We start from the raw sequence: 22,714 nt of genomic DNA on the forward strand, positions 1-22,714 counted from the left end.
ATCAAGATCATCCCCAAGAAAAAGAAATGCAAAAAAGCAAAATAGCTGTCTGAGGAGGCCTTACAAATAGCTGTGAAAAGAAGGGAAGCAAAAAGCAAAGAAGAAAAGGAAAGATATACCCATTTGAATGCAGAGTCCCAAAGAATAGCAAGGAGAGATAAGAAAGCCTTCTTCAGCGATCAATGCAAAGAAATAGAGGAAAACAACAGAATGGGAAAGATTAGAGATCTCTTCAAGAAAATTAGAGATACCAAGGGAATGTTTCATGCAAAGATGGGCTCAATAAAGGACAGAAATGGTAGGGACCTCACAGAAGCAGAAGATATTAAGAAGAGGTGGCAAGAATACACAGAACTATACAAAAAAGATTTTCAAGACCCAGATAAGCACAATGATGTGATCACTCACCTAGAGCCAGACATCCTGGAATGTGAAGTCAAGTGGGCCTTAGGAAGGATCGCTACGAACAAAGCTAGTGGAGGTGATGGAATTCCAGTTGAGCTATTTCAAATTTTGAAAGATGACGCTATGAAAGTTCTATACTCAATATGCCAGCAAATTTGGAAAACTCAGCAGTGGCCACAGGACTGGAAAAGGTCAGTTTTCATTCCAATCCCAAAGAAAGGCAATGCCAATGAATGCTCAAACTACTGCACAATTGTACTCATCTCACACGCTTGTAAAGTAATGCTTAAAATTCTCCAAGCCAGGCTCAGCAATATGTGAACCGTGAACTTTCAGATGTTCAAGCTGGTTTTAGAAAAGGCAGAGGAAGCAGAGATCAAACTGCCAACATCAGTTGTATCATCGAAAAAGCAAAGGAGTTTCAGAAAAACATCTATTTCTGCTTTATTGATTATGCCAAAGCCTTTGACAGTGTGGATCACATAAACTGTGGAAAATTTTGAAAGAGATGGGAATATCAGACCACCTGACCAGCCTCTTGAGAAACATGTATGCAGGTCAGGAAGCAACAGTTAGAACTGGACATGGAACAACAGACTGGTTCCAAATAGGAAAAGGAGTACGTCAAGGGTGTACATTGTCACCCTACTTATTTAACTTATATGCAGAGTACATTATGAGAAACGCTGGGCTGGAAGAAGCACAAGCTGGAATCAAGATTGCCGGGAGAAATATCAATAACCTCAGATATGCAGATGATACCACCCTTATGGCAGAAAGTAAAGAAGAACTAAAAAGCCTCTTGATGAAACTGAAAGAGGAGAATGAAAAAGTTGGCTTAAAGCTCAACATTCAGAAAACTAAGATCATGGCATCCGGTCCCATCACTTCATGGCAAATAGATGGGGAAACAGTGGAAACAGTGGCTCCAAAATCAATGCAGATGGTGATTGCAGCCATGAAATTAAAAGATGCTTGCTCCTTGGAAGGAAAGTTACGACCAACCTAGACAGAATATTAAAAAGTAGAGACATTACTTTGCCAACAAAGGTCTGTCTAGTCAAGGCTATGTTTTTCCAGTGGTCATGTATGGATATGAGAGTTGAAGTATAAAGAAAGCTGAGCACCGAACAATTGATGCTTTTGAACTGTGGTGTTGGAGAAGACTCTTGAGGGTCCCTTGGACTGCAAGGAGATCCAACCATTCCATCCTAAAGGAGATAAGTACCGGGTGTTCATTGGAAGGACTGATGCTGAAGCTGAAACTCTAATACTTTGGCCACCTGATGCGAAGAGCTGACTCATTTGAAAAGACCCTGATGCTGGGAAAGATTGAGGGCAGGAGGAGAAGGGGACGACAGAGGATGAGATGGTTGGATGGCATCACCGACTCGATGGACATGGGTTTGGATGGACTCCGGGAGTTGGTGATGGACAAGGAGGCCTGGTGTGCTGCAGTCTTGGGGTCGCAAAGAGTCGGACACGACTGAGTGACTAAACTTAAGTGAACAGATTGAGACTTTTCTTTTACAGTCATACAAATGACTACTGATTTTATACTCCTAGCTTTACAACATGTCTTGATATCTGGTAGGGCAAGTCCTCTACTATTGTTGTTCTTTAAAAAGAACAACTCTTCTTTTTAATAAATAAACTAGGCTGTTTATTTTGTCTCTGTATATATACTCTGGGTACTCACTGATTTAAATAGATTATTATATTAGACTGTTCAGGCTGCCAAAACAAAAAAAAATACCATCAACTGGGTGGCTTAAACAGAATTGTATTATCTCACAGTTCTGGAGGCTAGAAGTTTCATTATAAAAACTTAAATATATGAGAATATAGAATAACATCATAGAGTATGGCATATTAACTTGAAAGACTAAGCATTAAATCACTATTAAGAAAAATGTAATTGTTTAATAAGACAGTTATAATTTGTTATGTTAAAATAATTGTATTAATGAGAAGGTGCATAACAGATATATACATGCATATATGATATATGGCTACTGTTATTTTCTTTGAATAATAGAAAGTAGAAATCAAAGTATTGATTCCTTTGTTTTCTTTTTCTTAAATACAACATTTTCATAATTTAAAAATACAATCCATAAGAAGAAGAAATGTCTCCACTAATGGCCACAACACAGAGTCTTATAAAAGTGGAAGCTGAGGTTGCCACCTGGCTACTCCTACTGGAGACACACCTACTGGATCAACCAGCAAAGAGGCTAGTCCACTGGCAGGGGTGATGGAACCTGGGTGGGAAGGTGACACAGTTATTAAGACACAATGTAGAGTAGAAATTGGTTGTTACTACACAATGGCAGCCTGGAGGAGTATGTCTGAAATGTAGGAGATCTTTTACGTTCTGACTTAATATTATCCCCATATTGCAAGAAAAAAAATAAAATACTATAAAACATAAAATACTGTAACAACTGATATAACAACTTCATAAAGTACTATAAAGCCCATAACATACTATAACAACTCACACTGGCTTATGAGAAATGAAGGTCTGTTTTACCCTACCAGGTAAAGAACCTAACCTCCAGAGATGTTTGCTGAGATTAACAGCAATATGGAAAAAGAAGTTTATAATCATCAGTTAGGACCATATGACTAATTTCAAATGAGGGTTGCAATAGTTGAGTCTTTCTTATTGTGCTCTGAATATGTGTGTGTGTGTGCATGTACTGACCAATTATTTTTCTTTCTTTCATTTCCATTTCTTCTTCTATTCTCTAGCACTAGATGTGTTAACAGTGCTTAAACATGTATTTTCAGTATTTAAGTTACTGGACAGCAAATGCATGAAAGGACACATTTATATCCTGAGGGAAATTGATATAAAGTAATCAAAATACACTGGCAATATTATCATATGTTTAAACATAAGGAAAAAATATTAGTTAATTAAGAAATATAATCAAGTCAACCAAAAAGTATAATCTCCCCAACAACAGTCAGTGTAAGAAAGCAATCCACAAATAATTCAAGGAAGGACATTCTGATTCATGTTTTATGCCAAGTCAAGCTAACAAACACAATACGTAAAAATTATGCTTCTGGACATAAATAACATAAAATTCCAACTTAAATTGCCTCAAATAACAGAGAAGTATAATTGAAATATTCACCGGTTCAGTTCAGTTCAGTTCAGTCACTCAGTCGTGTCCAACTCTTTGCGACCCCATGAACTGCAGCACGCCAGGCCTCCCTGTCCATCACCAACTCCCTGAGTCCACCCAAACCCAAGTCCATCGAGTCAGTGATGCCATCCAACCATCTTATCCTCTGTCGTCCCCTTCTCCTCCTGCCCTCAATCTTTCCCAGCATCAGGGTCTTTTCAAATGAGTCAGCTCTTCGCATCAGGTGGCCAAAGTATTGGAGTTTCAGCTTCAACATCAGTCCTTCCAATGAACACCCAGGACTGGCCTCCTTTAGGATGGACTGGTTGGATCTCCTTGCAGTCCAAGGGACCCTCAAGAGTCTTCTCCAACACCACAGTTCAAAAGCATCAATTCGTTAGCGCTCAGCTTTCTTTATAGTCCAGCTCTCACATCCATACATGACTACTGGAAAAACCATAGCCTTGACTAGACAGACCTTTGTTGGCAAAGTAACGTCTCTGCTTTTTAATATGCTGTCTAGGTTGGTCATAACTTTCCTTCCAAGGAGTAAGTGTCTTTTAATTTCATGGCTGCAGTCACCATCTGCAGTGATTTTGGAGCCCAGAAAAATAAAGTCTGACACTGTTTCCACTGTTTCCCCATCTATTTCCCATGAAGTGATGGGACCAGATGCCATGATCTTAGTTTTCTGAATGTTGAGCTTTAAGCCAACTTTTTCACTCTCCTCTTTCACTTTCATCAAGAGGCTCTTTAGTTCTTCTTCGCTTTCCGCCATAAGGGTGATGTCATCTGCATATCTGAGGTTATTGATATTTCTCCCGGCAATCTTGATTCCAGCTTGTGCTTCCTCCAGCCCAACGTTTCTCATGATGTACTCTGCATATAAGTTAAATAAGCAGGGTGACAATATACAGCCTTGACGTACTCCTTTTCCTATTTGAAACCAGTCTGTTGTTCCTTGCCCAGTTCTAACTGTTGCTTCCTGACCTGCATACAGATTTCTCAGGAGGCGGGTCAGGTGGTCTGGTATTCCCATCTCTTTAAGAATTTTCCACAGTTTATTGTGATCCACACAGTCAAAGGCTTTGTCATAGTTAATAAACCAGAAATAGATCAGAAATTCACTGGTTGGAAACCATCAATCATGGTTCAGTCAAGTCTCTCAATTTTTTCTTAATTTTTAACTTAATTCCTCTGAGATTTTCTTAGCTCTGCTCTTCTGTGTTGATTAACATCCACAGGCTTTTAGAAGATGGCTATAAAATTTCTATGCCTTATTTCAACACATAAAAAATTTTATAAAAAGAAGAGCAGAAGTTGTTTTTATAGAGGCTCATTATTAAGAACAAACTAATTTATTTCCATAAATCTATATTCATGGATTGGGGCTAAACTCGGAACCATACCCATTCATTTACAGATGCTTCTCCCCAGGGCACTTTCTAAGCATCTGAACCAATTCCAATGTCCAGGTGATTCTATGCACCAACTGGCTTAGGCCTGGGTTCCTGAATCAATGACTGGCAAGCAGGTAAAACTTTTCTTAGACCAATCATCATGACCCCCAAAACCAGGATACTGTAGTAGCAAGCACTGACTTCATAATTCAGAATATTCCATCACTTGTATGACGTATTTGTCTAATTAAAAATTTGATACAGTTCTTCACTCAGTATAATGTATAACATTGAATTTATTAACTTCTAACTAATTAATATTTCAAGCTTTTATAACTTAGAGGAAAGATGAATATATTTTAAATATGCTGAAGAAATTGAGAAAGATACTAACTGAAAAACTACTGAAAAATGTTCCCTTTCTTAAACAGTTTCAAATACTTTTAGTTTATCATCTTCTCCTCTCATACTCAACTATGGAGTGAAAAGTTATGTATGAGAGAAAAATTATTTACAACTCATTTATTGCATAATCTAAAGAAATTTAGGCCTCCAAATTTAAGCCTTTCTTAATAACAGAAGTAGCTAATTGACCATTATTTACAACCAAAACCTAATTATTTGGAAGATGTGACAACAGTATTTTTTTCAGAATTTTATTTTGATATTTTTCTAAGAGATTTTGTAATCTAAATAAAACTTTTATAATGATACAAAGTTACAAATCCAATTTAGCATATGAATCATCGTGTTAGTTATGCTAAATCATTATGGCTAATTCTCCTTTGAAAACTTTCCAGGAAGAGCTTGATCTTTCCTTCTTAGAAGATGATCCTGTATTTAGAGAATTTAAGGGCCCTCTAGTTGAGTAACAAAAACTGAACAGCTGATGTTTTGATGGCAGTTGAACTAAATATTTTGTAGCTATTTCATAAAAAAAGAAACTCTAGGGATTTCCAACTAGTAAGTGAAGGATAAGTAAAATATGAAAACTTTTGGTCTAAGAGGTCAGAAATTATATCTGAAGTTGTCTAAAGCTATGATTGCTTCTCAGATATGAAAACTATGGATATGGGAAGACATTATAATAAATTTCAAAAAACTCATGGTTGTTTGGTAGAAATACTTGAACTTCTTCTTGAGTATAAAGATAGTTATTCTTATAACAAAAGGGTATAAGCTTTGTGTATTTCTTAATGATTTATGCCTTATTAAAAATTTTACAATTTAATATTATTTTACATGCATTTTGAGAAAAGGTGAAACCGAATATGGTAAATTTTCGGGGTGTATTATGAGCAAAATATTCAAAATCTTAGATTCCTAACCTCTGACTAATTAAGCTATGCTGCCTTGGTGAATCAATTTAGAAAGTAAGGAGGAAAACTTGGTTTTAAATTACTTCACTGCTCACTAGATGTGTATTGTGGGGAAAACGTCTTAATTCTTTTAAGTCTCAATTTTCTTAAGTATATAATGGATCTATATATTAAGGCACCAGTAGATCAACTAATTTGTTGATAAGATAGCAGTTATTTTAATCAGCAGAATCATAGGCAGTATCTTAAATGCATTCTTAAAATTAAAAAGTGCTTATTTCTATGAATATCAATTCACCTATAGTGATGTTTCAGAACCTCGGGTGCATATGGGAATTCACTGGGAGCTTTAGAAATCACTGGTGCCTGGGACTCAAACCAGAAATTTGTGTTCAGTTGTCCTGGTTATGATGTGGACATCAGGAGTTTTAGAGACTGACTTAAACAATTAACTATTAGAATTTATCCTTGCATAGTTTTGAGCAAGAGTATGTATTTACTTTTAAACTTGATTTGTAAACATCAGATTTAAACAGCCTGAAGTATAACTAGATACAGTAGTACATCTACATTTATTTATATACCCATATACACATAAAATTAAATATATTTAATATTCTATTAACTAAAAATGCATGATGAATTTTAAGCCAACTTATGATAATCTTTGTAAGAATAGACATGCATTACACTTGAGAAAAAATGTTCTCTGTCATTTTTCTTTAGATATCATTTCCTAGTGATGTTGAATCATTTCATAAGCCCTTTGGGATACACAGTGAAATGCTGAAATTGATACAAATAGTGTAAAATTATACCACGTGAAAAATTAAACTTCTTTTTAAATTTTGGTCTTTAATCACGCTATATTCTCTAGTTAGTGTACTCATGATTTTTTTTTCCTACAGTTCAAATCTCAAAAGAGACACTTTCATTGTAAGTGCCTTAGTATATAAGATACATGGTTTATATTATTAGAGTTGGCCAGATTTGAGGAGAACTATTAATCACAATTGTTCTCACAATGGCAGAAATGGATGAACTTAACTATTTTTCTTTTTGAAAGGAAGAGAAAGGGAGGAATAAAATCTCGTAGAATTTAAAATAGCTTACTGACAAATTTTGTAAAACAGTTATGATAAATATGTATTGTAAATTCTGTCAAGTTAGTTTATTATTGAAAGTCTTTTGACCTTAATATTAATTTCTTTAAAAATGAATTTTACCAAAAAAAAAAAACTAGTGTGATTTTGAGTACATGAATATAATACATACCAAGAATAAGGAAATAGATTTTTTTAAATATCCTATAAAAATCTTTGGTCATTTCTATTAAAAATATATATTCTAAGTAGATATTATTTTCATTAAATATACTAGATTCTTTTAAATTGAAAGAACTACTTCATAACTCTAGAGAATACAAAAGAAGATGCCTCAGTTATGTAGTTTGAATTATTTTCTCTTGCTGTATGAACTGATACAGTTCTATCCCAATATAGTACTTTAGGAGAACCTAGCAGATAATTAGAAGAAACATCCAATTGAATGAATTCTTTTGCCAATAACACGCCAGGCTTGGCTACCCTGAAATCCTTAACTACAACCACCTAAAGATTCTTGATAAAGTATTAAAGTTTAATGAATGGCTTTTGCAAAAGGAAGAAAAATGTCCAGAAATCCTGAACAATCAGGCAAAAGAAGTCAAGCCCTAGGAAGCTGAAAACAATGAAAACTGTACACTCTTCACTAGATTCTTTCAGGTCCTCTACCCTTACTGCAAAAAGCCATTCTAAATTTCACAACAACCCCTTGATGTAGGCACTATTATCCTAGTTAATGATACATAACTTGGCCAAGGTCACACCAGCAGACGTGCACTGGAGTCAGTAAAATTAACCAGCTCATGGATTAGAACAGTCTCAAAATGTTCAAAAAAGATTAAAAAAAAATACACAGGAGTCATAATGAAAGAACAAGATGCTAAATAAGAATAAACATATTTGAAAAAAGATCTAAATAGAACTTGTGGATGTGAAAACAAAAAACTCACTGAAAATAAAACTCATTTTACTTCAGCATTACTTGAGTAAATTATCACGATACCTAGTGGAACAGGTATTACAGGTTAGCTGAAATCTGCTATATGTATTTTCTGTCACCAGTTTGGGAAGTGAAAATGCGCCACATGCTTGTGTATTGTGAATTTTAAAGTTTCGTAGCGTCCTGCTGCCTCAGCATCCCCACAAGCAGGCTGTGGGCACCCCGCCCAGATGGCCGGGAGCAGCAATGTCCACCATGACCCTTTTTTGTCCGAACTGTGACCTAGTGAAATTGCACATGCCGATGAAACCCGTGCATACCTTTGGTTAGGATGCTCCAGCCCGCGCCTAGTAAAGACACTAATCCAAGGGCCCTCCTTCCCCCTACTTCCTCTCCCTGGCCCCCTCAGCTCCCCCTGCTCGTCTGGCATTCTCTCCTAGAGCTCCCTCTAGGGCCCCCTGATGGCGAGCACTGACGGTCTCTCCCCCCCGGACCTGTGAGTACAGGAAACGTTGCTTTCCTGCCTCTTCCGTTTCCCCTCTTGTCACCACACCTGACCTACCATCTCAAGAAAAACACAGAACAGCTGGCTCACGAAAACACTGACCATATCCAACCACACAGGTCAGCAAATTACAGTCCTACGATGTACCCAGGTGGAAGAGAATCAGATTATTGGAAAATATTTATATTATACTGCAAGTATCCTTTGACTAGTATGTGTATATATATATATATATACATATTTTAACTGGGGATGGGCAGGGTGGGATGAAGAAAATGAATTTATTCCCTTTCTTTTTTAGAAATGTGAATCACTTAAATGATGGAATGCGTTTGGATGGGCATGAAAATTTACTGAGGGGAAGATATAATAGGAATAATTTTAAGTTTTTAAATACTGAACTGAAGGATCCAGGTCAGCAGGCTCCAGATGCGGCTCCAAATTCACTTCTGACAAATTCATTTATTATTTCCCTGAGTTTAAGGTTAAAAGAATCTTTAAAAATTTTACAGTGTCATCATTGAATTTTCAAAAGCTTACTTTTCTTATAATTAAAAAAATCTCACCAATAAATCACTGTACATTTTATCCACTCCCTCTCTCTCTAATACAGTGTACAGACACCACAGTCACCATGAAATAATTACAAACAGAAAAATAACCGTAAACTCTAATACCTATGAGAGTAGGATGCTCTTTTCCCTTATTTTGACAAAGAGGCACCTACACACTTAGAGATAATTTTACAAATGAAAATCAAAATGATCACTGAGAACATTTCAAGAGCTCAAAATGTGACATTAAATATTACTACCATTACTGATAATGAATTAGTAATTGAAATAGCATTTATGCAACTTATAGTATTGAAGGAAAACGGAAAAGGCACTGAAGAAAATACTTTCTGTTCTTCTATCAGGTATTAAAATAAAGCCCTGCTGAATTTTGGCAAAGAGACACCAGGACAGACTAGTCTAAACATAGCATGAAGTTCTTAGATCTACATAGCTATCATGTGCAAGCCTCAGTGATTTCACTTAGCTTCATAAAACCCATGCTAAAAGCCTCAGAAGGACTTTAGAAAGCAGATCTTCTAGCCCCCTTTTAGTGTTTTTTAAAGTATTAACAAAATAACATTTATTTATTTTCCTTACCATGAATCCTCAACAAAACATGAGCAAACAGAATCCCACAACACAAAATAAGGATCACGCACCATGATCCAGTTAGATTCATTCCTGGGCCACAAGTATGGTTCAGTATATACAGATCAATCGATGCAATATGTCACATTAACAAAAAGAAAGGCAAAAACCACATGAATATCTCAACAGATGCGAGAAAAGCATTTGATGAAATTCAACATCTATTCATGATAACTCTCAGCAAAGGGGGTGTAGAGGGAACATATCTCAACATATTAAAAGCTATTTATGACAAACTCACAGCCAGCATAGTATTTTTTCCCATAACTTATAATACTAACCTCTGGGGGGGGGGGGTGGTCACTAAACATGACATACCTTTTGAATAATCCTTATTACTTTCTTCAAATTACTCTTTATGTTTTAATAGAGTCAACTGAGTTACTTTTATCTTAGGGAATTCTCTTCGATTTTTCCAAACATTTCTTTCCTAAATCACAAAACATCATTAAATTAATCTTACACTGTATTAAAACAGGCCTCTGAATGATGAATCAATATGAATGAATGACTGATTATGCATCAGACATCTGACACATCCTGCAGTAAGATGTCAGGTCCTTCCTGGGGAGATCAGGAAGTTTGCTGGAGGGTGCTCTAAGGGGTAGGCCTAAGAAACCAGGGTCTGTGTGAAAGCAAGACTCCAACTCCTCTTCAGTCAAGCTTCCTGAGGTCACAAGAGAGGAAGGGAGAGAAGACAGTAGAAGAGGAGAGAGGAGGCATCCAGATGCCGTTTGGACAAAATAACTTTTCCTTTTCAATGCCCAGAGTGCTTGATCTGTAATTATTTAAACCCTCTCATCTCTTCTAACAAACGTTAATTTTAATAAAAATATCTTCCATTTACTTTGCTACCATGTACACGTTACTGAGTGTTGCTTAATTTATACAGCACATTGATGAGGTTGCTTCAGTTATAATTCTCAGCTTATGAATGAAGAAGAAAAAAGATTTAGCAGCCAGCCCTGATCACACCTGACATGTAGCAATAAAGCTGCCATGAGTTCTTGAACAAATCAATGAATAAACAAACACTTGAATGTTTCATTGCTACTGCATTAGAAGCAGGTAAGTCTCCAAATTGCAAGTATGTTTTCTGATATATTTTATATTCTCATATTTTTCTACTTTTTTCAATGTTGACAGCAATACAATTGCTAAGGAAGAGTAAAATTTGTAAAATATATTCTGAAATATGAGCTATTTTAGAATCTTTTCTAAAATATGAGCTCATTTTCTAAAAATGAACTCAGAAGATAACATCAATTCTGATTAGTCACATAAGCACTTTTCATTTAACCTTTTATGTCTTCCTCTTTGTGTCTCATTTATAACCTGATTTTACTCAGCTTCCTTCTCAAATCTCATGAAAAGTCTTGAGTATTTCTTGGTCTCCCACGACACTGTGCATTTGCCCTGGCGATTCTCAGGTGGATGACTGGAGTCCAGGGAGGTCGGCTGACTAGCCAGAGATCACATTCAAGCTACTGAAATTTAGGACTAGAGTCTGAGAATCTTTTGACCCTGAATTTCCTCTCCCCCAGCAACCATTAAGATTAATTACTTCAAAAAAGGTAAAACAACCACAAAAGCTAGTATTACTTCATTCTTCTCATGACTGAGGACCTGCATCGCAGACCAAACAGATTTCAAGGATCACAATTTAACAATCAAAGCAAAGAAAGGCACACAGCACTTTGCCTTGAAAAGGTAGAATTGAAATAGAGGCTTAGATAGGAAAACTAATGGCTTACCTTAGTATCTGCAGTCCTTCCCATCTTGTTCCTCATATTCCAGAGAGATTACTCTTCATTTTGTACTTTTCCTAAAACATGGTATCCTTGAGAGAAAAAATGAAAAAATATGTCGTGATATGTTTCTTTTACTTTAAGTTACTCTAATTTGATGTAGTACATGTAATTAAGCATGTAGGAAGCTTTTCTTTAATACGCAATAGTTAAGTCCCAAATTTTTAAGAATATCTACAAAAAAGCCTCACACCAACTTTCTGGCAAAGAGTAAATAAAAGACCAAAGGGAAAGGGAAAGTGAAAGTCCCTCAGTTGTGTCCAACTCTTTGGGGCCCCATGGACTATACAGTCCATGGAATTCTCCAAGCCAGAATACTGGAGTGGGTAGCCTTTCCCTTCTCCAGGGGATAGTCCCAACCCAGGGATTGAACCCAGGTCTCTGGCATTGTAGGTAGATTCTTTACCAGCTGAGCCACCAGGAAAGCCCAAGAATAGTGGAATGGGTAGCCTATTCCTTCTCCAGGGGATCCTCACTATCCAGGAATTGAACTGGGGTCTCCTGCATTGCAGGTGGATTCTTTACCAACTTAGCTATCAGGGAAGCCCCAAATAAAGGACCAAACCAACTATCGAATACTTAGACAATGGAATACTTGACTGAAAAGACATGCATGTATAAGAAAGAGAAAGGATAACTTCAAATTACTTGGAGCACACATGTCACATGGTTACAGGGGAATTTCACCCACTCACACATCATTAATTAACAAGTGGTCTAGACAAACATTTCACATGTGTTCAATTATGACCCACTGATAGAATTCCAGGGAACCTGATGTTTTTAATTTAGCCTAGAATGGGCATTTTACAATGACAGTGGTACATATATTTTACAGAAATATCAAATTTTGTGTATACATATGTCCATTGTTGTTGTTTAGTCTCTAAGTCATGTCTGACTCTTTAGGACCCCATGGACTGTAACCACCAGGCTACTTTGTCCATGGGATTTCCCAGGCAAGATTACTGGAATGGATTGCCTTTTCTCCTCCACAGAAGGGACAGAACCCACGTTTCCTGAACTGGCAGGTGGATTTTTTTTTACCACTGAGCCAACAGGGAAGCCCTTACACACATATAGACAAAATTTATAATTTACTAACAATTAATTTAAGAATACAAACAAAAACTTTTGAAACCTTAGTTTATAAAGTAAAATGATTGGAATTATCATTTTCATTTCTTTCAAGGAGGACATGGTTTATGGTAAATGTGAGATGTTTTCTGTGAGCCTGATTCCTGCATCACATCAATGCAAACTCTTTTTCAGTCATAAAGGATGTGAATCAGGTATATTAGTATTTTTGTCCTTGTTTTTTCTTGCAGTTGAGGGAAAGGGAGGATAAGATAAGGATTTTCATCAAATACATTAGTTTGAAGGAAAATATAAAGAGAATCTAAATATTCTAGGTATTCAAAAATTTTCCAGCTTGGCATTACAATTTGTTTTAATTTTCTCTCACTTCTCTCCTTTTCCCCCCTTGCTATGTATATTATCTTGTACAAATTGAAAACAATTGTATTGAAAGAATTCCAGTTCCAAAAAAATTTGTGACTGACTTCAGTTGAGAATATACAATAGATTACTGACTTGGTCATATTCCAGGAAGCCTGTCTAAAATGACAGTTTAAAGAAATTTGAATACATTGTTACCACTTTTTTCACTACATCTTGATTAGTGTAGAGAATCTCTATCCCAGTTATCATAAATGCTTCTTAACTTTTTCACCCATATCAAAATATCTTCTCTCATTTCCCTTTCCACAAACAGAAAAACAGGACATAAAAATCAGAAGTTCTTAACATTATACATACATGTTTTTCAAAATAAAGCTTTTAACTATGGTGATGAAGCAGTCAAATAATAAAACTATTAACTCCAATTTTAAAATAAATATTATACCTAGAGCATAAATTTATTATGTCTAAGTAATTAATATAACATTGTTGATTAAATGTGATATTATACTATAAAATTCTGTTTTCATTTTAAAGGATAAACTTTGGGATGTACATTTTTATAGTAAAAATAATTAACATGTTCAAATTTTATTTTTTAATATACTGTCAAATGTAAACTTTATATTAATTTAAACTTTAAAAAGGTACAGTTTTCAAAAGCATATTTAAAGACTGATATTTAGTGTCTGCTTTTATTTCAAGTTGAAACTTTGATTACTTTTCTATAGGCTTCTCCATTTTTTTCTTCATTTTTTAAAAGATATGCACCTTGATAAAACTGCAACATTTTAATGGATGGCCATTTAAAAAGATAAAGTATATGTTTGATAATTATATAAGTTTTAAAATATACTATCATGTCATTTACCTTTCTAAAACTTAAGCTTTTAACCATGTCTAACATACCATTTTTTGACTGTCTTTAAAAGTCCTCATGTCTCTCCTTTATAGTTTAGCCTTTTAAGTACAAGAAATTTCCCTGTATCCTCTCAGCCTGTGGTGGAATATGTGACTCAGCCTGAATTCAATAATTGTTTTGCGGTTGTTGAATAAGTGGAGTCCAAATGGTTTACTATGTACATAAACTACATTGTAGTTATTATTTCTATTCATTCCTTTCAGAACATATTTAATCATGTCTTCAATGTTGTTCATTTGTTAATTTACTCAACAAATATTTCTAAAATATTTGGATAAGGAATCGACTCTTCCTTAATGAAGTAACAACAGCTGTCCAATCTTCTGTGTCTCTGTTCATCTTCCTAAATATGTCTAAGCTCTTGCATTCCTGAATTTTGAGCATATGTCAGCTCCACTCACTGGGATCTGAGCTGTGGTCTTGCTTGAGCTTGTACTATCATCTTGTCATCATGCTCTGGTATGACAAAGTTCATAATGAAGTGGAAAGAAAATTTTATTAATTAAATAATACATAAATGTTGGCTTTCAGAGTGGCTTACTTTATGAGGCAACAGATACCAGAAGCATCTGTCACAGAGCCTGAAGACATGAGTCTCATTTACTTTGATTTGTATGTGCAAGCTGTCTAAGCTCTGTTTTATTCATCTGCAAAAAGCGAATATGTATAGCTAGGTAACCAAGACTGCTGTGCTTAATTCATCTGTGAATATGTGAAAGCACTGAAAAACTATAAAATGATATTCATATATGGACTGGTAAGCTATCACCTGTGGGCCAGTTGCCTGCTGTTATAAATAAAATTTTATTGGATCACAGGCATACCTCTGTTGATTTATATTTTTTTCTACGGTAGACTTCAGTTATAACAGCAGAATTGAGTAGTTGCAATAAAGGCCTTGGGTTTGCAAAACCTAAAATATTTACTGTTTGGTCCTTTATGGAAAAACGTTGACCCCTTAATGATATTAACACTTACACTAATAATAATAGAAACAAAAGTCAATGTGTACAACTCTAATGAAAAATATTTAAAATATTTCAAGTGGTGATGTACTGTTTATTTCTTTAAGAAACTAATATAGTTGATTTTGTTAACTGATCAATAAAATCTAACAGTAAATTTTTATATCAATATGCCCAAGCTTAAATTCAACATTCACATAAATGTTAATCTCTATAATGACGAGTTTATTAAACTGTTAATATCACACTTATGCACTTAATATCTATACTATACCATATAATACTGATTATAAAAATTAGAATGCTGACACTAGTGCACAATCATAAATACATTTATGATATTTAAATTGTGGTACACTGAACAAATATCATCCACATTTACTTAATTAAAAGATGATAGATTAACATTCCCTAGTTTTAAAATAAAATCAATTGGACCACTTGATCTAAGGTAATTAGAGAAACATTCACTTTATTAAATCTTTGGATTAGAGGCAATTTGAAGCCATCAGTGACCAAGCAAGAAACCATACCAAAAACAATCTACTGGACAACAAGAACACTATAAAGTCATCCTTTGTAAAGTGAAGAAGCAGAAGACACTTTACTATACATAAAAGTTAGTCATATAACTGATAAGTACAGAAATGCAATGGACTTATCTGAGCGGGAAAGGAGGCAGCGCAGAACAGCTTAGAAGGTGATGTTCTTGGTCTTGATACTGTTTGTTATTTGAAGAGACTTATTCTTTAAAGGTATTTCATTTGCTGATATATCAGTTGTGATATATCACAGTTTGAATATGGTATTTATTTGAAGAAATTAAAATAATATTTTATTTCCTTTTGGGGCATATGACAAAAAGATAGCCTTTTCAAGATTCTAACAGTAACTATAGCTTATAGTCATTAATTGAAATAATAAAACTAACTCTACATGATGTTTAGAAATAAAACATAACCTATAAAACAGATACCCAAATGACAGGGGACTTAAACATACAGGTTACCTAGTTTTAGAAGCTTATATGTAAATCATCTTGGTCTTTTGATACAACTCAAAAATGGTCCCTCCTTGGATCTGCACTCAGTATAGAATGAATCTACTGTAATTCCAGTCTGTTTTCATGAAGTTGACATATATTGATGAGCTATCAGAAAAAGTCTCCTCAGAAGGAAAAACCATCCATAGTCTTTGATTAGAAATTCAATTGTTTCTTAAGATGCCATGTGACTATACCATGGGGATCTAACTTCTAAACTAGTGTCCTACAGACACAGCCTTAGCATCAAGCCAGGGTAAACAGGTTACTACTTAGTAATGGAGTACCATAGTAGTTGGACACAAAATGTAGTAGTTAGACACAAAAATGACAAAACACTGATTATCTTTGAAGCATATAATATATATATGAGACTACAAAAATCTGTGCTGCAAATCTGTTGAACTGTAATCTTCCGCTTTCTCAGCTATGTGGTTGCTTCAAAATATTAAGCCTACAATTTTCTCTTTCATTTTCCTTTCAGACACTGACTAAGTGTGACAAGTAGCTTTATGTCTCATCTCATTTCATTTCCATGATGTGATCTTCAAAACCACAAATGCACCAAAAGCAGAAATGACTTTATACCACTAATTCTGGTTGTTTTCATAGACCTAATCCTGGGGGCAAGAGCTGCTTGATGGGTAAGTCATGGCCTTAATTTTAGCCCACAGGAATATTTTGCTTAACCAGTAGAGTATTTTAGAAATTGGGAAATTTTGTGAATCATTCCTAATCTTTGATTTCTCTTGAAAATCAAAAAATCCTTCAATATGGGTCCCCAGCTCCATACGGTAACAAGCAATTGGATGTGATTCGTGTCTGCCACAGCCTCGACCAATTCTACTGCTTCACACGCGGGGCTTTTCATTGATTCGAACTGCCTGCAGAGTATCTACATTCTCTGGCTTTCTGAGTTTTTCAGTGACTTGGCCCCTTGAATAGTTAGAACATAGCAATTAACCTTTCCCTGCATATTTGATTGGTATTTCCTATTCACTTTCTTACCAATTTTGAATCGACTAACTAGATTCATACAGCATGTGGTATCAAAGAGTACAGGACTACAAAGGAGGAGAATGAAATCTCACTTGATGAATAACAGAAACTGAAACAGCTAGAGTTTAAGTTAGGATGTGCCCTCTGGTCACTTGTCCCTGAAGCCTGACACTTCCAGTATGCCTCTGGATCAGTCCACGTACAGCCTGACCTATGTAGATAATTTATTGGACAAAACTGATTCAGACTTTTCTGGAATCTTAAATGATAAGTACTAAATCCCTCTGAACTTCTTCAATGTCCAGAGTTTAAGTGGAAATATCATCATTATAAATTACAATAATCAGTTCAAATCTATAATAATACCTTTCAATGGACACTAAATTATTATCTTTAGCTTTTTAAACGCATATAATGCTAAAACTGGCATTTATCTGAAGATGGCAAAATTTCTTATAATAAATATATGCAATATGTGAAAATAACATATGCCTGCCTTTCTTACCTCTACTATCCTTAATCTACCCCTGTTCACCTTTTATATTTCTTATATTACTTGAGATGATAAACAGAAACAGTGCTGTAAGATATTTGTCTAAATTTTATAAAACCAAAGAACTGTAACAAGCTTGATTTCACTCTCCTTAGCATACAGTTTCGTTTCTTTTATCACATGGCGTGATAATTAAATGCATTAAAACATGCTCTTCAGTCTGTGTTTTTTAATTTAGTACTTTAGATTTCTTAGTTGAGCATAAATGAGCTTTATTTCATTTTTAAATTTCATTTCTGACACATTATTCATCATGAAATCATGTTGCGACTGGATGGAAATCATTTCAATAAAGTGTAGATGCAAATCTTAAAGAAAAATTAAAATTTTTAAAGAATTATTAAGATATGTAAATTTATCATAAAAATCCAAACCACACACAATTATGTGTAAGTTGCTTTTCCCCAAATGAACACATAAACAAACACATACTCACATGCAAACTCCATTTTTCAAAGATAATGTTGGTAATTTTTTATATTCTCACTACATATATTAAAGTGTTTTTGTCACTCAATAATATGTGTTATCCATCTCTCTCTCCATACTAAAATATGTAGATCTAGGTTATACTTCATGACTATGGAGCATGCTTAGTAATGATGCTCACATTTGTTTATTTTAGTATGTCCTGTATGAGAGAGAAAAACATACTAAAATCCAAAAAGATTTTATAGATAAAAATACAAATGATACAAATCGGTTGATTAAATAAAGTACGAAAATTTTAAATAATTGATAATACTCAGTGTCCACAAAGGTATGGAGAGACAAACATTCTCTGTTGTTAATGCTGAGATAAAAGTTGTACCTAAGGTAGTATTTTCAGAGGTTTCAATTGCATGATAAACCTAAATTTATAAAACCACCTCTGGCAAAATGTGGGTTATTTGTTGCTTCCTTGTTTTTTTGACTATTACAAAAGTTAAATGAATATACTTTTATATACATCTTTTCACATCTGTATTAGATAAAACAAGGATACATTTTTAGAAGTAGAACGGCTGGATCACACTGTCAGCAAATAAGTAATTTAAAAATGACCTCTGAAAATACTAACTTAGGTACAACTTTTATCTCAGCATTAACAACAGAGAATGTTTGTCTCTCCATACTTTTGTGGACACTGAGTATTATCAATTATTTAAAATTTTTGGACTGTATTTAATCAACCAATTTGTATCATTTGTATTTTTATCTATAAAATCTTTTTAGACTTCAGTATATTTTTCTTTCTCATAAAGGACATACTAAAATAAACAAATGTGAGCATCATTACTAAACACAACGTCTTAAAGAGCAATAAATACTAATCAATAAAGAAAAATGCTACTGTCTAATTTAACCATTCTGACAAAACCATTGACTATTTTATCTCATTTCATAACTCATTCCCCACCACTCTAAACATGATTGTTTAAGTGTCCTTTGAAACACACCCGTTTACACTATTATTTGAAGACCATTTTGAATACACTCAAATGGTGTCAAGGACCTGGGAGAGACTGTCTCCTGTGACGCTGCAAAATATATGGTTAACTTCCATTTTTCAGTTGCTCTCTCGCAATTCACCGGAAATGTTAGTCATTTATGTGTGTGGTTTCCGGTGAAAAAAATGGAATTTCCTTTTTTGTTCATAGATAATTGATTTTCTTACATTTTGGGAGAGGTTTTATCTATTGAATATTATATATCTTTTTATTTATACCAAATCTAAATGAACTAGAACTATATAGTGAATAATATTCTATATTCTTTTTAAGGACTTCACAGTAAAAATCTCTCTTAAATATGGAATCTTGGTAAATCAATTCTCTAGAATTACTTCAGAAGGCTTTCCATACCAAAAATGATGACATTAAAAAATTTTTGATGACATAAAGAAAATAATAACTACAAAACAAAATCAAAAGCTGCTAAACATGGCATTTACCCTTAGAATCAAGATGTGTTAAGTAGCTTCAGGCATCGTGGAAAAAGTGTTTAAGTAGAAAGCACTATTTCACAGAACAACTTCTAGACATGGAAATAATTCAGTGATATAGGAGCCTGAAGAAGAATCAGACAGAGAAACAGAACATGACTTTGTAATAAAGTCAGGGAATTGGTATAGGACTTCTGATCCTCATTTCTCTGAATAGAGATTATGTGTCTTAAATTGGTGTGCATTATTTGATACACCATCCCAAATGTTTTTCATCATATTAATGCAGGTGTTCCTCAAAATTATCTTTGTCTCTTGATTGTTAAGTTAGCATTTGCTCCTAAATATATATCATTGTAAAAAGTCTTTAAGTCACCTTTTAGTAAAAAAAAAATTATTTACAAGTATAACTAATTAGACTTTGCTTCTTTTTTCTAACTTCTGTGAGTTTTTCAAATCTACACTATTTAATAGGAAAAATGAGATATTTCTTGTGAATAATCAAAGGCCAAGTTTTCATAAATTACAAGTTCTTTCAAAAATCACTTTATGACACATTGCATAGAATTTCTGAAGCCACATCAAAAGTGCTAAGAAACAAACAAACAAAAAATACTGTGGAAGAAAAGAAGGGCACTTATTGCCATTAAATACATTTCCATAAAATAGAACAGTTTATTTACTACAGCACAGACAAATTTTTTATTATGCAAAATAATTTCCTAAAAACTTCTCACTTCACCTCATTTTTCAACAAAAACATTTATTTTCAGAAGTAACTATTTTTCCAAATAAAAATGACTGAATAAAAATAGGGGTTCAACATATTCAACAATGGATAAGTTCAGTTAAGTTGCCAGTCATGTCCGACTCTTTGCACCTCCATGGACTGCAGCACGCCAGGCTTCCCAGTCCATCACCAACTCTCGGAGTTTACTCAAACTAATGTCCATTGAGTCACTGATGCCATCCAGCCATTTCATCCTCTGTTGTCCCCTTCTCCTCCTGCCTTCAATCTTTCCCACATCAGGGTCTTTTTAGTTCTTCGCATCAGGTGGCCAAAGTTTTGGAGTTTCAACTTCAACATCAGTCCTTCCAAGAATATTCAGGACTTATTTCCTTTAGGATGGACTGGTTGGATCTCCTTGCTGTCCAAGGGACTCTCAAGAGCCTTCTCCAACACCACAGTTCAAAAGCATCGATTCTTCAGTGCTCAGCTTTCTTTATAGTCCAACTCTCACATCCATACAGGACTACTGGAAAAACCTTAGCTTTGACTAGACAGACCTTTATTGGCAAAGTAATGTCTCTGCTTTTTAATATGCTGTCCAGTTTGGTCAGAGCTTTTCTTCCAAAGAGCAAGTGTCTTTTAATTTCATGGCTGCAGTCACCATCTGCAGTGATTTTGGAGCCCAGGAAAATAAAGTCTCTCAGTGTTTCCCCATCTATTTGCCATGAAGGGATGGGAACAGATGCCATGATCTTAGTTTTCTGAACGTTGAGTTTTAAGCTAACTTTTTCACTCTCCTCTTTTACTTTCAAAAGAGGCTCTTTAGTTCCTCTTCCTTTTCTGTCATAAGGGTGGTGTCATCTGCATATCTGAGGTTATTGATATTTTTCCCAGCAATCTTGATTCCAGCTTCACCCAGCCTGGCATTTCACATGATGTACTCTGCACAGAAGTTAAATAAGCTGTATGATTTCATACAGCCTTGACATACTCCTTTCCCATTTGGAACCAGTCTGTTATTCCATGTACAGTTCTAACTGTTGCTTCTTGACCTGCATAAAGATTTTTCAGGATAGACTTCAATTTTTCCCTATTTTTAAATTAATATTATGTTATTCTTCCCCTGTTGAAAACTCCTGGGGAAATTCTCAACTAATGTTGAATATATGTTCAAACTAAACTTTATGTAAATGCCAGAGCATATCCTTACAAATCAAACTCCAAATCATCAAGATACTGAGTAATGGACACCCCAGGGCTTCCCTGATAGCTCAGATGGTAAAGAATCCGCCTGCAATGCAGGAGACCTTGGTTCGATTCCTGGGTTGGAAGATCCCCTGGAGAAGAGATAGGCTACCCAGTCCAGTATTCTTGGGCTTCCCTTGTGGCTCAGCTGGTAAAGAATCTGCCCTGCAATGTGGGAGACCTGGGCTCGATCCCTGGGTTGGGAAGATCCCCTGGAGAAGGGAAAGGCTACCCACTCCAGTATTCTGGCCTGGAGAATTCCATGGACTATATGTGCAGTCCATAGGGTCGCAGAGAGTCAGATACAACTGAGCGACTTTCACTTTCACAGTACTTTCTGAGTCATCCAAAGAGGGTAATGGATGTTTTCTTGGAACAATATCTACTATGAAGCCACTCCCGTCCAACACTTGGCTTTGCTTCTCTCATTTATACCCTTACTCACTTTAGGTTGGTGTTTATGTTTTGTTTTAGCATTTGATTCTTGGCAAACACTCAGGATTTTAGCTGGAGTTAAATCAATTTCAGTGATACAATCACAGAAAATTCAGCAGGGTGAGTAAAAGCCCAGGCTTAACTCAAACAGATCTAAATTTACATTCTAGCCATGTTATTTACTATACAATCTTTGGCACTATATATAGTTGATCTGAGTAAAGCTTCTTTGTGTAGACTATGTTACATGATAGAATGGTTTTAAAGATTAAATGAGAAACACATGTGAATTGATTGGCTTAGTGCTGAGAATATGTTAAGTGCTCAATAAATATGGCTATTCTATTAGTCTTGTTGTTTTTATGAACCACCCTGTGTAGAATATCTTAATTGTGGCCCCACTGGACCCCATATCTCAGGGTGAGCCCCCTTGCTTGCACAGGACGGTTTCATTCTCTCCCCACTCTCTGAATAAGACAGTGAGACGAGAAGGAATCAGGTCTTACAAACCTTTTGTGTGTCCCACAGATCCAGCACTATTTAAAACACATAATAGGCACTCATCTAATATGTATAAAGTGAGGATGATGATATTCCTTCACTAATTGACTTT

The 22,714-nt window shown here is 34.9% G+C and overlaps 1 protein-coding gene across 3 annotated transcripts in view; it reads right to left on the reverse strand.

Annotated features, from left to right (window-relative positions):
* Positions 1-22,714, reverse strand: part of LOC145518182 (uncharacterized) — a 429,574-nt gene that overhangs the window by 274,787 nt on the left and 132,073 nt on the right. For 2 of the 3 annotated variants that reach the window (XR_014062723.1, XM_081522001.1), the window contains exon 3: positions 11,772-11,857. The gene's annotated coding sequence lies outside the window, so the exon portion shown is untranslated. Of the gene's footprint in view, positions 1-10,335; positions 10,448-11,771; positions 11,858-22,714 lie in introns of those variants that run through there. The other variant, XR_014062724.1, reaches the window with a different exon arrangement.

The sequence above is a fragment of the Giraffa tippelskirchi genome, chromosome 8, assembly GCF_054371585.1.
Source record: "Giraffa tippelskirchi isolate mGirTip1 chromosome 8, T2T-mGirTip1v1.2.pri, whole genome shotgun sequence".
Lineage (NCBI taxonomy): Eukaryota > Metazoa > Chordata > Mammalia > Artiodactyla > Giraffidae > Giraffa > Giraffa tippelskirchi.